The sequence below is a fragment of the Macrotis lagotis genome, chromosome X (assembly GCF_037893015.1).
Source record: "Macrotis lagotis isolate mMagLag1 chromosome X, bilby.v1.9.chrom.fasta, whole genome shotgun sequence".
Classification (NCBI taxonomy): Eukaryota; Metazoa; Chordata; class Mammalia; order Peramelemorphia; family Peramelidae; genus Macrotis; species Macrotis lagotis.
The window spans coordinates 462,725,585-462,739,566 of record NC_133666.1 but is presented as its reverse complement, the minus strand read 5'-3'; positions in this window follow the sequence as shown (position 1 = coordinate 462,739,566).

The window sequence follows — 13,982 nt, the reverse complement described above, 5'->3', positions numbered from 1 at the left end:
ATTATGTGCTTTAAAAAGTGAATATAATTTCATACCACTTCCTTTTTAAAAAATATAATAAATTTCATATATTACTTTCAGAACTGTCCTGCTTATTTGTTTCCTCCTGAATTTACTCCCTATTCTCTACTATGCATTAGAAACAAAAGTATACACATATACAGTCTTCTTTATATGTTTTATTTTCTAACTATACAGTTTTTTGACAATCAAAACTAAAAAGTTTTGTTTTGTTTTTATTATTGTTGTTCTTTCTATATAAATAATTGCAGTAATTGTGTGTATTATTTTCTTTTTCTGCTTACTTCATATCAGCTCATATAAATCTTTCCATTCTTCTCTGTATTCTTTATAGACATCATTTCATATATAGCTTAGTTTCATATGGCCCATAATTTTGATGTACCACAGGCTGTTTAGCTATTCCTCAGTGGATGAAAAATCCATCTTTTTAATGTCATTATTCCTTCTGTGATTATATATGACTGTAAATTATGGAACACTATAATCTCTAAAGACTCAAAATTATAAATAACTGAAGGAAAATGGAAATAATAATTCACAGCTTTATAGCAGCTTGAGATTTACAAAATGCTTTCTTTAAAACACAAAAGACATAGCTATTGCAAGTATGCTATTTCTATTTTGCAGATGTTTGGAAGTCAGTGATTCAGTAGTTAAAGTGCCATGTCTGGAGTCAGGAAGACTCAAGTCATCTTCCTTACTTCAAATCTGGATTCAGACATTTCATAGTTGTATGTCCTTGGGCAAGTCACTTAAATGTGTTGGTCTTAGTTTCCTCTTCTGTAAAATGAACTGGAAAAAGATATGGCACAGCAATCCAATAGCTTTGCTTAGAAAACTCGAATATCAAGAGTCAGATGTGACTGAAAATGACTAAACAGCAAAATTGTACAGATTATATATAAGGCTCAGAAAAATAAAATAACTTGCCCATAGTCATATAGGTAGTTTGATTTAAAATTTGAAAATAAACTCAGTTTTATTCACTCCAAGTGTAATACTTTTCCACCAAACCAATCCACTTGTCTACATACTTATAAAAAGCAAACTAGATCATGTCACTAACAATGACTTGCATTTGAGGGGTGGGGTAATAGAATTGAGGACATGTTTGGCAATAATAGCAAGAATGAGGGCTAGCACATAGATGGCTCAAGTGGTACCTTGATGTCATCAATATAATAACAAAACCAGATGTTTGACTCTAGCTCCTTGAATCTATCATTTAGCAATGTGGTTTGACAGAAAATCACTGAATGTGTTGTCAAAAGACCTTAGTTCAAATTTTAAATCAATTATTTGCTATCTGTGAAGCTTGGACCTTTGCTCCTTTGTAAAATGAGGTGGTTGGAGAGGATGACCACTAAGGTCCTTTCCAACCCTAAAACTCTAATAGATGATGAGCACCTATAGATTAATCTGAAATTTAAAAACCATGAATACCTAGTTATTATTATTATTATTATTATTTTTCCTCCCTTTTTGAAGAGGGCTGATGGTATCACAGGATGATGTCTTAATACACATTTGAAATGGATATAGGTGAGGCAGTTGCAACAAACTCATCAGTCTTGTTTTCTCTTCCAGAGTCACTGAAGTTCAAAGGTAGGACAAAAATCAAGAGATTGATAATGGTCTGGGATGCAATGGATGACCTTGATATCTTCAATCTCTGACCAAGTTCTAAGCATCCTAAAGCACCTGCTTTCTTTTCCTTCATGGCTGACAGAACAAATTTTCTTTCTTATTTGCCCAGCCAGGGTAAATCTCACACACTTGGGATAAGACATCCCTCTCTCTCAGTGATGGGTTTGAAATCTGTCAATTATTCTCCACCTGGTTTAGCCTATCTGTGGAGACCATTTCCCCAAGATATGACTAATCTGCATGTTATAGCTTTTTGGAACCACAGGAGAGAATTGGGAGGTTCTTCTTTATAATAAATTGGGGGTGATTAGAGTGTGCAGAAGGATTAGTACCTCTGGTGTGTGAATTTGCTGATCTCTTTCCAAGACTGCTTATCCAGTTATGATAAAGAGTAAACTCTTCTAAACAATGTCCTTAGATGACATTTTATATTTATCTTGTACATAATATGTAATGGAGTTCTGGTAAATGTACAGATGCAATTAGTTTCTTCAGATGGCACCTCTCCATATGGAAAATGCCAAGAAGACAGATTTTTTGGAAGAATCATGATGATGATAGTGCTTTGGAGTGAATGAATGGGCATTCTTTAAATGGCTGTAGTTGGGAGTCACATGAGTGAGAGGACCATTTTTGACTGGTTATATAGCTGTTGGCATCTTCAAAAAGGCCTATACTAGCTTTGCCCATCTTATTGCTAAATTCATGCCTGGACTAGTAAGGTGATTCATTTGCTAATGGACTGATTATAAAACACTAAAGCATAGTGTCTAACTCAACCAGAAACTTGGACCACTAAACCATACATTAAGATCCCCCTGAAAATCATATAATGTTTTAAAAAAACACAAATATTTGTGTATTTATTTTATTAATTGAGAGATATATCAACACATTAAAATCAGAAAGGAACTACACTTAAATTGAGCCTAAATTAGACATTTTGCCAGTTAGCCAAGTGTCTGACACTTCTGCTCTAAAGAAAAGGATCTGATAGTCATATACTTTCCCATCCCCACCCCATTCCACTCCACCTGTCTCCCTCAAAAAGAGGTTTCCTAGGCTTTTGTTTTTGGTTGTTATTCCTTTCTGTTCTAGATTCAGGGAGAAAATTGGTCAGGAGACTGAGTCACAATAATGCAAAAGTTGGAATTCAGGTTGAATATTGCCACCAGCCTAACAAGGAAGACTAAAGATTTATGGGGAGAGTCCTTCTGGATCCATGCCAGTAAAAGTTGAATCAAGAACTATCCTGCCTTTGGACTTGAACTTAAAGGGCAGAAATACCATGTAAGAAATGAAATAAGTTTTGAGCTTATTTTTCCAGAATCCAAGTTGGTCTAGGGGAAAATATTAGAGAAAATGTTTTACATTTGTTTTTGTTATTTTTTTGTGAAGTAAATAACGCTTTGTGAAACCTACTTGGTGTTAGGAGGTTAATTGAAAAGGAATGATAGCTATAGCATTCTAAAAATAAGGGAAAACAGAGACAATGGAAATCCAGAGAAAAAGACATCCACCCAAGCCCTTCCATGTACCTGAGATTCCAGGGTGGGGTGGAGGGATTGGAGAAGGTAGGAGGGGTGAATACTGCCTGGTTCTGAAGGAATGGGACCAGAAGGTGTGTGCTACAAATATAAAATACACATTTATGTTTTAATAGATTATTTTAAATTTCTTCATGTGCTAACTCCAAAGCATTTCCCATTATTCCCTTACTGATTAGAATATGAAGTATACTCTGTCACATTCATATATTTAGGCCCCATTTTCCTCATCTATATCATAAAAGGATTGAATTAAATGTCTAAGATTTCATCCAGCTCTGCTAATCAATCTCTGGCAAAAAGTTTCCTGTTTCCTTTGTAACCTCCAATCCATCTGAAGAATTTCTTTGCAAAAAAGAAATTGTGGCAAGAATGAAAGGATGATTGGCTTGTATATAGTCTGATGAGGATTTTTAAGCTCTTGCCTCAGCATTGTAAGTTATGGCTTTATAGATCTATTGAACCACTTAAAACAGAATCTAGGCCCATACTGCCACTGAAATTTATTCACTATCCTCTTTTCCCATGAAAAAGCAAAACAAGCTAATGGCTTATTTTGTGTAAGTGACTTTAACAGAAACATTTTCCATTTTTGTCCCTTTTTCCCCCTCACAAGAAAAATCAATTTGAAAAGTCTTTGGCTAAGGGCATAAGGTTATAAAGATTTCTGAAAAGTCATTAGCCTGGAAGTTGACAGATACAATTTTGTTTTTCAATATAAGCTCAGAAAGCTTTTAATATTTCTACTTTCTCCTCTCCTAAGGAGCAAAATTCTTGATTTACCACCACATGGCACAAATCAGAGAATTTCTCTGGGCAAGGGAATGAATTATCAGAAACTCATCTAAATTGGTTTATTTTGTATAGGATATTCAGCATTATATTCAAATTCTGGAGGGGAATTAGCCAACAAACATTTATTAAACACCTTCAATGTTCTAGGCAAACCTCCAAAACTATAAAGGAAAAAAATAGACCCTGGGTAGCCAGGTGGCCCAGTGAAGATGATTTCAGACCTGGAGTCAGGAAGACTAAACTTTCTGAGTTCAATCTGGCTTCAGACACTTCCTAGCTGTGTGACCACAGGCAAATAAATTAATACTGTTGGCCTCAATTTCTCATCTATATAATGAGCTGGAGGAGGAAATGGCAATTCTAATAGCAAATATCTTTACCATTCTAATATCTTTACCAAGAAATCTCAAATGGGGAAGAGAAGTCAAAAGCAAGGAAGGGGAGAATTTCATATGGGACAATAAATAAAAATATCCATAGTCCTAAAATGAAATATCTTATTCAAAGAACAATAAAGAGATCAGAATAAGGTGTAAAAGAAGATAGCAATGGTAACAAAGAATTGGGTGTTGAAGGACTTTGAAAACCAAACAGTATCTTATATTTCATTCTCAAGGTGATAGGGAACCACTGGAATTTATTGAATGGGGAGACACATAGAACTAAGCTTTTAGAAGTTGAATTTGACAAGTGATTGGCTGAGAGAGATAGATTGGAATGTGAAGAGACCTGAGGCAGGAAGACCAACCAGAAACCTATTGTTATAGTCCAGGAAGAGGTAATGAGGGCCTGCCAGTGTTGTCAATCTAATAGAAACAGGTCCTTAATCTGATTCAAGCATTTTTTAATTTTGTGGACCATTTCAGACAGTGGGAAGTTAGTTTGATACCTCTGACTTAGACCATGGTTGAAGGAGAAAAGTAAGTATATAAAGAAGATGTTATAAATATAGAAATGGAAAAAACTTAATAATAGATTAAATATAGGAAGAAAAAAATCAAATATGACAGTTTGAGAGCCTAGGGAAATGGAAGGATAGAAGTGCCTTTGATAAAAATAAAAAATTAAGAAGAAGGGAATGCTTAAGGAGAATGAATTCAGTGAGTTAAACTTTTATCATGTTGAATTTAAGATGAATACAATGCATTCAGTTTGAGATGTCCATTAAAGAGTTGGCAATGAGAGATTAAAGGTCAAAAGTTAGGACTGAATGAGTAGATCTGGAATCATCGCATAGAGATAAATGAGTTCATTGAAAGTGATAAATGAGTGAAATAATATAAACAGAAAAGAGAAGAGAGTCCCGGACAGTATCTTGGGGAAACCTATGGTTAGCGGATATGACATGGATTAAGATTAAGCAATGGAGAATGAGAAAGAGTAGTCAGACAGATAGAAAAAGAACTTAGAGAGAAAATTAGTATCACAAAAACCTAAAAGAAGAGAATATCAAGGAAATGAGGGAGTTGAATACTGTCAAAAGTTGCAAAGAAAGATGAGGATAAGAAAAGGTCATTAGATGGGGCATTTAAGAGACCACTGGTAACTTTTCAGTTGGATGATGAGGTTAGAAGTCAGATGTCAGAGTTAGTTAAGAAAAGAATGAGAGAAGTACAAGCACTAATTAACAGTGGTCTTCTCAAGGAGTTTAGGTACAAAGGGAAGAGACATTTGAGATTATTAACTAGAAGGGATGAACAGATCAAGTGAGAGTTTTCTGAGGATAAAAGGGATGATGGCATGTTTGTAGGTATAGTGAAGAAAGCAATAGACAAAGAAAATGAAGATCAGTGGGAGAGTAGAAATGATAAGGAAGGGCAACATATTGGAGAAAGCAGGGTAGACTAGGATGACATATGCATGTTGAAGAGTCTTGGGACTAAGCAGGATCACCTCTTCATGTAAAATAGGGATGAAGAAGAAGATAACAGTGGGAAGCACTTGAGTAACATGAGTTGAAGAAGAGAGAAAAAAGGAATTCTTGATGAACAGCTTCCATTTTTCCAGTGGAAATATAAGACAAGATTCTCACTTGAGAGGAAGGAAGATTGAAGGAAAATTTAAGGAAGGATGAAAAGATTTGGAGTAACCATTCTGGAGAGTAGAATAATAAATTGATTAAGGACATATAAAAGAATTTCCTTGTTGCAATGAAGTTCCCAGTTGAGATTTTATAACATGACTTGGTCAACATAATTTTGTGCTGGTTTCTCCAGCCTTGTTCATTAGCATGTGAATAAGAGCAAAGGTAACTGATGTTTACAGTACTCCAAGGTTAAGGCTTGGCAAGTCAACACTAGGAAAAAAAGATGGAATTGAACTGAGGGGTCAAAATAGGGAAGATAGAATATTCTAGCGGGTGTAGGGATGAATACTTTGGAAAAAATTAAGGAGCCGAGCCAAGGCAGTAGTTATGGTGAGAACAAAGAAGAAAGTTGCAAGGCAGAGGGAGAGGTGGGATGACAACTGATTGTGATCAAATGAGGTAATTTTAGAATTGATAAACAATGAAGTGGAACACTTAATTAATGATAGCAAGATTATGGGTATGAACATCTCCTGGAAAATGACTATTTTGAGAAAGTGGAATAACAATATATTTGAGGGAATAGCTATATATATATATATATATATATATATATATATATATATATATATATATGTGTCAGTATCTCCATAATATGGGGCAAGAGTTGGAGAAGTGAGAAAGTCTATGATCCAGGCAATGAATTGACTAAGTAAAGAAGGCAAATATCCTGAAAACAGTAGATAATGGCTAACAAAATCTTGATTGAGTGGTAAATATGGATTGAGTGAACTTCAAAGGAGAAGTTATTTAGTGATGGAGGACAAAGGAAAGTCTAGAATTGGTAATGGAGAACAAAGAGTATTCCAATTACTTCAACCATTGAGTTGGAGGGATGCATAAAGGGACAAAGAGTGCTAGAAAAAGTGACCAGGGAAGTTGTGTCAACAGGACTGTCAATTCAGTGAATGAAGGAAAATAGAAGTGGGAAAGGAAAGGTTTGAGATAAAAAGCAAATTTATTACCTATGAAATAAGCATTCCAAAAAAATAAGATGAAAGAAATGAGTAGCTTTTGTGTAGAAATTGGGGGATTGGGTTGAGGGAGATGTAAATAATAGTCAGTGAGGAACAGAAAATGGGAAATTAAGGAAGAATGACAGCCAATTAAGATAATTTACTAATTAGGTTGAAGGAATAAGAAGGCTTTGAGAAAAATCCAGGTAGGTTAACAAAGAAAAGGGATACATCTACCTGAAAACCTCAACCCCTGAATTAGCAATATGATAGCAATATGATTCTGCTGAACTAACTGTTCGGGTTTTTTTTTTTGGGGGGGGGGGAGTAGGTTTCAGGCATTATCTGATGCAGGCCTCATCCTTTCATTCAAAATTCCTAAAGGGTGATATCACTTAATTGGCAATATTGTTTTAATTATAAGATTTCATGGAGCAAGTTTCACTGTCCTAAGGAGCAGAGAATACATTCTTTTGTAGTATCACAATGCAGTATTTTATTATAAGGTTTTCTACTCTGACATTTTAAAAATAAAAACAATATTTACTTTCTTGGGGAGTTTAAGCAGGTCACTCTTTTCTCAACCTTGCTTCCTTCATTCACATAATTCCGAAAACCTGAATATATGAGATGAGATTAATAGTATTTCTAAAGCAAGAGTTCATTGGTAGTCTGGCAAAGCCTATGAACTATATATTGCTTATTACATTCATAATTGAAGGAACTGCTAAATTAGTGAAGATGAATATACCATCTCTTCTCTCAATGTTCAAGTCCCTCCTGAAATCTAAGGGTCTAGGTTCCCCTAAGTTAAAAATCTCTGTCCTAAATGGATTTTTTGCAGTGATTTATCTGTGCTAAGGAAATGAGATGGAAAAGTGAAACTAATAGAATGCCTTACCATTTAAATCAGCTAAAGCAGCATCTTAAAGAAAACCCAAAGTGCCTTGTTATTCTTTCACTCAATAGTATAGTAAGATACTATACCTCTAAGATCAATTATCTTTGCTTGTCTCCAGCAAAGTTGAAAGATAGAAATAGGAACTGCCAAGAACTTTATTTCCAAGTTATTATCTTCTGTGTTGCTTCAAGGTTTTAGCAGGAACTAAAACAAAGTTATATTTTGTAATAAACAGGGTTAATGCACTGATAAAAATGTACTTATGTTTCCTTTTTACTGCTCCAATTAAATACTTCTAAAAGTCATGATCTTGAAATGTTGTGATAAAACTCATGTAGAGATTGGAAGGAAAAAAAAATAGTACCTAAGAATATAGGGAGATGAGCCTAGAGATCTGATGTCCTCACCCTGGAACATCCAGATACCCTTGTAGCTCCTTAACCTGAAATATCCTTCTGTAAGACCTTCCCATCTCACTCCAATTACCATTGATAAATTATTCCAAGGGTCAGTGTTCTTTCGGAGGAAAGAGGCCAAGCTGGCATTCATACCCCCTCCTAGCTCTGTTCCTAGTTTCATAATCATGTTTCTGAACACAGAATCTTCATTACCCTCTTCCCCTGTTTTTTAGCTCCCTCTGGCATGTTGTCTTCCCCCATTAGAATATAAGCTCCTCGAGGGCAGAAGTTGTATTTCTTTTTGTTTGTATTTGTTTCCTTGGAGCTTAGCATGGTGCTTTTTCACATAGTAAATCTTTAATAAATGCTTCTTTCCTTCCTTCTTTTCTAGGTGGAGACCCACATGCACACAGACACATAGATACAGGCATACACACACCTACACACACACACACACACATACACACACACACACACACACACACACACACACACACACACACACACACACACACACACTGATATCAGAAACAAATGAGCCTTATGCAAGGAGCAGAATGGAAGAGTCACAATCACCTGCCCTGATAATCTCCATTGAGTAGATAAGGTAGTTTGGCCCATAACCCACAAAAGTCTCTTGTGATTACCTCTAGTTCCGCAAAATAAACTAGAGTAGATAGGGTAGGAGAAATTATAATAGTTACCAAAATGTAGTTTAGATGAAACAAATTTGAATCTCAGTTCCCAAATTAACTAGTTAGGTGACCTTGGCAATTATTTAAGCTTCAATTTGCTTCTCTATAAAATAGGAGATTCTAGGCAGCTAGATAATAAAGGAGGGTCTAGAGTTAGGAAGACCTGGATTCAAGTATGACCTCAGATAAGTACTATCTGTATGACCCTGGGCAAGTCACTTAACCCTTTTGTCTCAGTACCTCATCTGCAAAATGAGCTACAGGAGAAAATGGCAAACCACTCCAGTATCTTTGCCAAGAACTTAAACAACAACTGAATGGAGCTTTTAATTGTTATAAAGAAAGCACTTTGCAGAGCTTAGAATATTACACAAATATAATTACTATAACATTTTTTATTTTATTTTAACTTTCTTTTCAACTTAATATTGTATTCTCCTTACATTTTTGAGTGAATTAATAAGTTAATATATGTGAACATAGTGAAACATTTCTCCAAAAGAAATCATAAAAGAGGATTTTGGAGAAACCTGGGAAGATTTGTTCTATCTTATATAGATAAGTGAATAGAATCAATGGAACTATTTATAAAAGAACAATACTGTATAGCAAAAAATAATTTCAAAGACTTAAGAACTTTGATCAATGCAATGACCAACTGATTTTTTTCTCCAAATGACCCATGATTAAGCATGTTTCTTACTTCTTTGTGTCATAACACTTGCCAGAGAGTTGATGAACTCAAAGGATAGAATGAGAAATACATTTTCACAAATCAGCTCTATGCAGATTTATTTTTGATTGACCAGACCTAGGAGGTTTGTTTTATTCTATCTCTTGTTTTTTTTTCATTGGGGGAGAGTAGGGAAATCAACAATTGCAATGCTATTTTTAGACATGGCATGTGTATTGATTTATTTTGCTAGATTACTTATGGGCTATAAAGAATAGGTTTTTCTTTATAGGGGATAAAGAAGAGCTAGTGATAGGGTAACAGAAAAAAACAACAGAAAATAAACAAAATAAAGTCATTGAAGCATTTTTCAATGCACAGAAGAGAACAGAAGGAAATTTTGAAGAGACAAATAAGACTGCTTTGAATATATTATATACTTCTACTTTTTCTTAAAGCAAGCTGTATGTCAAAGACATTTGGAAACAGCATCATTTTCTGTTCTTTTTTGTGTGTGGAAATGTTCTTTCCTTGATATATATATATATATATATATATATATATATATATATATATATATATATTTCATAATTTTTAAATTTAATTTATAATTATCCCCTCCCCCATTTTATATCTTTTTTTCAGGAATGAAAAATGACTTGAGGTCAGTAATTATTAGTCTCATTTAATTTACAAATTGCCCATTCTTTCACCTTTATTCATCCAGTTTAATTCAGAATATTATGTTTTATTTTGTGCTGTAACTTTTAAAAATCTTTTTATTATACCTATCTTTATGAAAGATGATTTATTGGAATTTTGGTCCATTCCATGTCTTACGGAATTACAGTTAAGATTTAATATATGAAGTCAAATAAAAAGGTTAAGTATCAAAATGGTTGAAAGAACAAGTACTATGAATCAGCAAAAACAAGTAGGAAGATGTGTATTTTGTCACCTGTTTCCTTTACTTATTCTACTAGTGGTTAAGATATATGATATCTGAAACAGATCAAAGTTGTCTAAACTCTGCAAAGGATTTAATATTCTGGAGTTGATTCATCTCTAATGAACAATTTCTAGCAGTCCAAAGAAATTTTCTGTACTCCTCTCCAAAGAGTCTACACTGACTTAAAACTGCATATCATATGTGTGAATGTAACATCAATAATAGCAAAGAATTACATCAAATCAATTCATATGTTGCACACATAATTTATCTCAAATTAAATATTTTGAATAGTATACCATTTACTTAAACATTTGGACTATTATTATTCCAAAATCTTTTAGCAGAGGAATATATTATTATTATCCTGACTCCAGGTCTACTTATTTATCTACTGCACCACCTATAATTTATATAATATTATTATATATTATTATTTGGTTTTTGTAGATTCAGATCATTGTAGAATGCTTTGCACATAATATACATTAATATGTAATTGTTTAATTGAATTAAATCATTTTGATTTATTGAAAGAATACATCAAAACTTTCTCATATATATGGAAAAAGATAGATAGATAGATAGATAGATAGATAGATAGATAGATAGATAGATTCTATCATGCTGAAAAGACATTTTTACCGTTACCAATTAGCATTAGGCTCAAGGACTGAAATTTGTTTAAGATAAAATAGTCATGAGAAAATTTGAAATCAAGTTCATAATTATCATCAGTATTAATGCTATACTTTGTTAGATATTGATACTCATTTCATCATTGCCATAATATTGGTAGGCACGAGATTGTAAAAATTGTTGAGTTGAGAAAAATGCTAAAATTAATTATGAACTATCAAATACTTTATATTTAAAGGCCATTTGTAATACTAGCTAATCAAATTTACAGAAAATTGAATATTTTGTATGGATCTGCCTAGTTTTCTCACTCCCTTTAGATTTAGATAATTTTTTCCCATTTCTCTTTGTAGTTGTTGAGTCATTTCAGTCACAGACGACTCTTGTGTGACCTCATTTAGGGTTTTCTTGGTAAATATACTGGAATTCCTTGCCATTCCTTCTCCAACTCACTTTATAGATGAAAAAAACTGAGTTAATAGTTAGTGATTTGCCCAGAGTCACAGAAAGAAATATCTGATTTCAGATCTGAACTCAGGAAGGTAGGTCTTCCTGATTCCAAGTCTAATATTCTATCTAATACAACCACCTGGTTGTCCTTCACTACTCTTCATTGACCATCAAGCCACCAAATTTGCAAATAACATTTGATTGAATATGGCCAAAAGATCTGATAAATTGTACATGCTTTTGGAAGTGAGCACTCATTTATGATATTATGTCTTGATTTTGTTCTGTAACTATACAAAGGGAGCAATAAAGTATCAATTATAATGGCTGGTGTTTATATAATACCTATTATTTGCTAAGTGCTTTACAGATAGTCTCACATTTGAGCTTTGTAATCTTATGGGGCAGGTGCCATTATTATATCCTTTATACAGATGAAGGAACTGAGGCAATTAAATGTCTTGCCCAGGGTTCCACAACTAGTCAGTGACTGAGGCCAGAATTTAAGTCTTCTTGACTCCGGGTCTACTTATTTATCCACTGCACCACCTAGCTAGAAATATGATCAACAAACATGACATGTTGCTTGGAAAATTGCTTTCTTTCTCTATTCACACAGTCCTTTGTGATTCTTAAATGACACTACTAAATCTGAGGGTCAGTCACTGTGTTCAGATTTTTTATTGAGAATTATATTCTTCAAATGACTGAACTTAGAATGAGACTGCTGTCTCCAGATGCAAAAAATAAACTTCTGTTTGAGGCTCTAGTAAGTGCTAAGTAGGTCAGGTTAGTGTTCCACAGTCTTTCTTTGGCTGTCCCTTCTTGCTACTATCTTTTTCTGACTGTGATTTTCAGGAAGTCTATCTTAGCATCATCAGCCATGGTGAGAGCTCCTTCCATTGGCAGCTCTCCTCACACAAGCAGTCACAACTGTTAACACAACAGCAGCTCAAGACTAAATATACCCTGAGTAGATGATGGTACTTCTATGCATATTAAATTATGCATATGGCTAAAATAAGTCCTTTATTAACTGTGTCTAATAGAGAATAAAATGACTCTTTGGATTTTTGAGTACTTTATCCATCACCAGAAGACTAATTTAATGCACATTATATACTTCTTTGTTGGGCAATGCCAAGCACAGTCAGTACAATTCATGTTCTTTGATCTGCTCGATTTCATTCAAATATAGGTATGTAGTATCACCACAACTCTATGGACTTTCCTGATTTAATTCCAGATTAAATTCAGTGATAATTCTCTTCTTTCCTTGTTTCCCACGCTTTATCATGACCATATTTGATAAGCTTTTGCCTAAAAACACCTAGTTTCAGATTCCACAATGATGTCATTCTTTAAATATCTTTCTTTTTCTTTTTTTTTTAGTTTTTGCAAGGCAATGGGGTTAACTGATTTGCCCAAGGTCTCAAAGCTAGGCAATTATTATTAAGTGTCTGTGGCTGGATTTGAATTCATGCTCCTGATGCCAGGGTCAGTGCTCTATTTACTGTGTCACCTAGCTGCCCCAGGACCTTTCATTTTTTTAAAAAAATAATTTCCTTCTGCTACCATCCCTCTTCCTGTTACTTATTAAACCATGTGGTAAATTTGAAGAGGAGAGGGGAAGTAGAAGGCCCAGTAACTGTCTTAAATCATTTCAAGGATTGTCATGGAAAAGGAATCATTTTTTTCCTTTTGGTTAATAAGTTGTACCAGAAGAAATGAGTATAAGTTACATGAAGGTAAATTTAGACTGCATATGAGACTGGGGGGCAGGGTTCAGGGGGAGAAAGACCTTCTGAGTTATACAAAAGTATAATGAACTGACTCTGGAGATAGTGTTTTCTCCTTTACTGAATGTCTTAAAGGAAAAAGCTAGATGACCACTTATTACAGACATTACAGAAAGAATTCTTATTTAGGTGTGAGTTATACTAAGGAGCCTCTAATATCATTTCAGACTCTGAGATTCCAGGATTCTGTTTTCTCGAAATTTACTTGACATTTAGTACTGTGGTTGTTGTTGCTTTTAACTGGCTTTTAATTACATATTTTTTGTATCTATGACCCAAATATGATTTCCCTTTGAAGATTCTATTTGCAATTTTGTTGTTGCTGCTTTTTAGGTTTTTGCAAGGCAGTGGGGTTAAGTGACTTACCCAAGGTCATACAACTAGGTAATTAGTAAATGTCTGAGGTCAAATTTGAACTCAGGT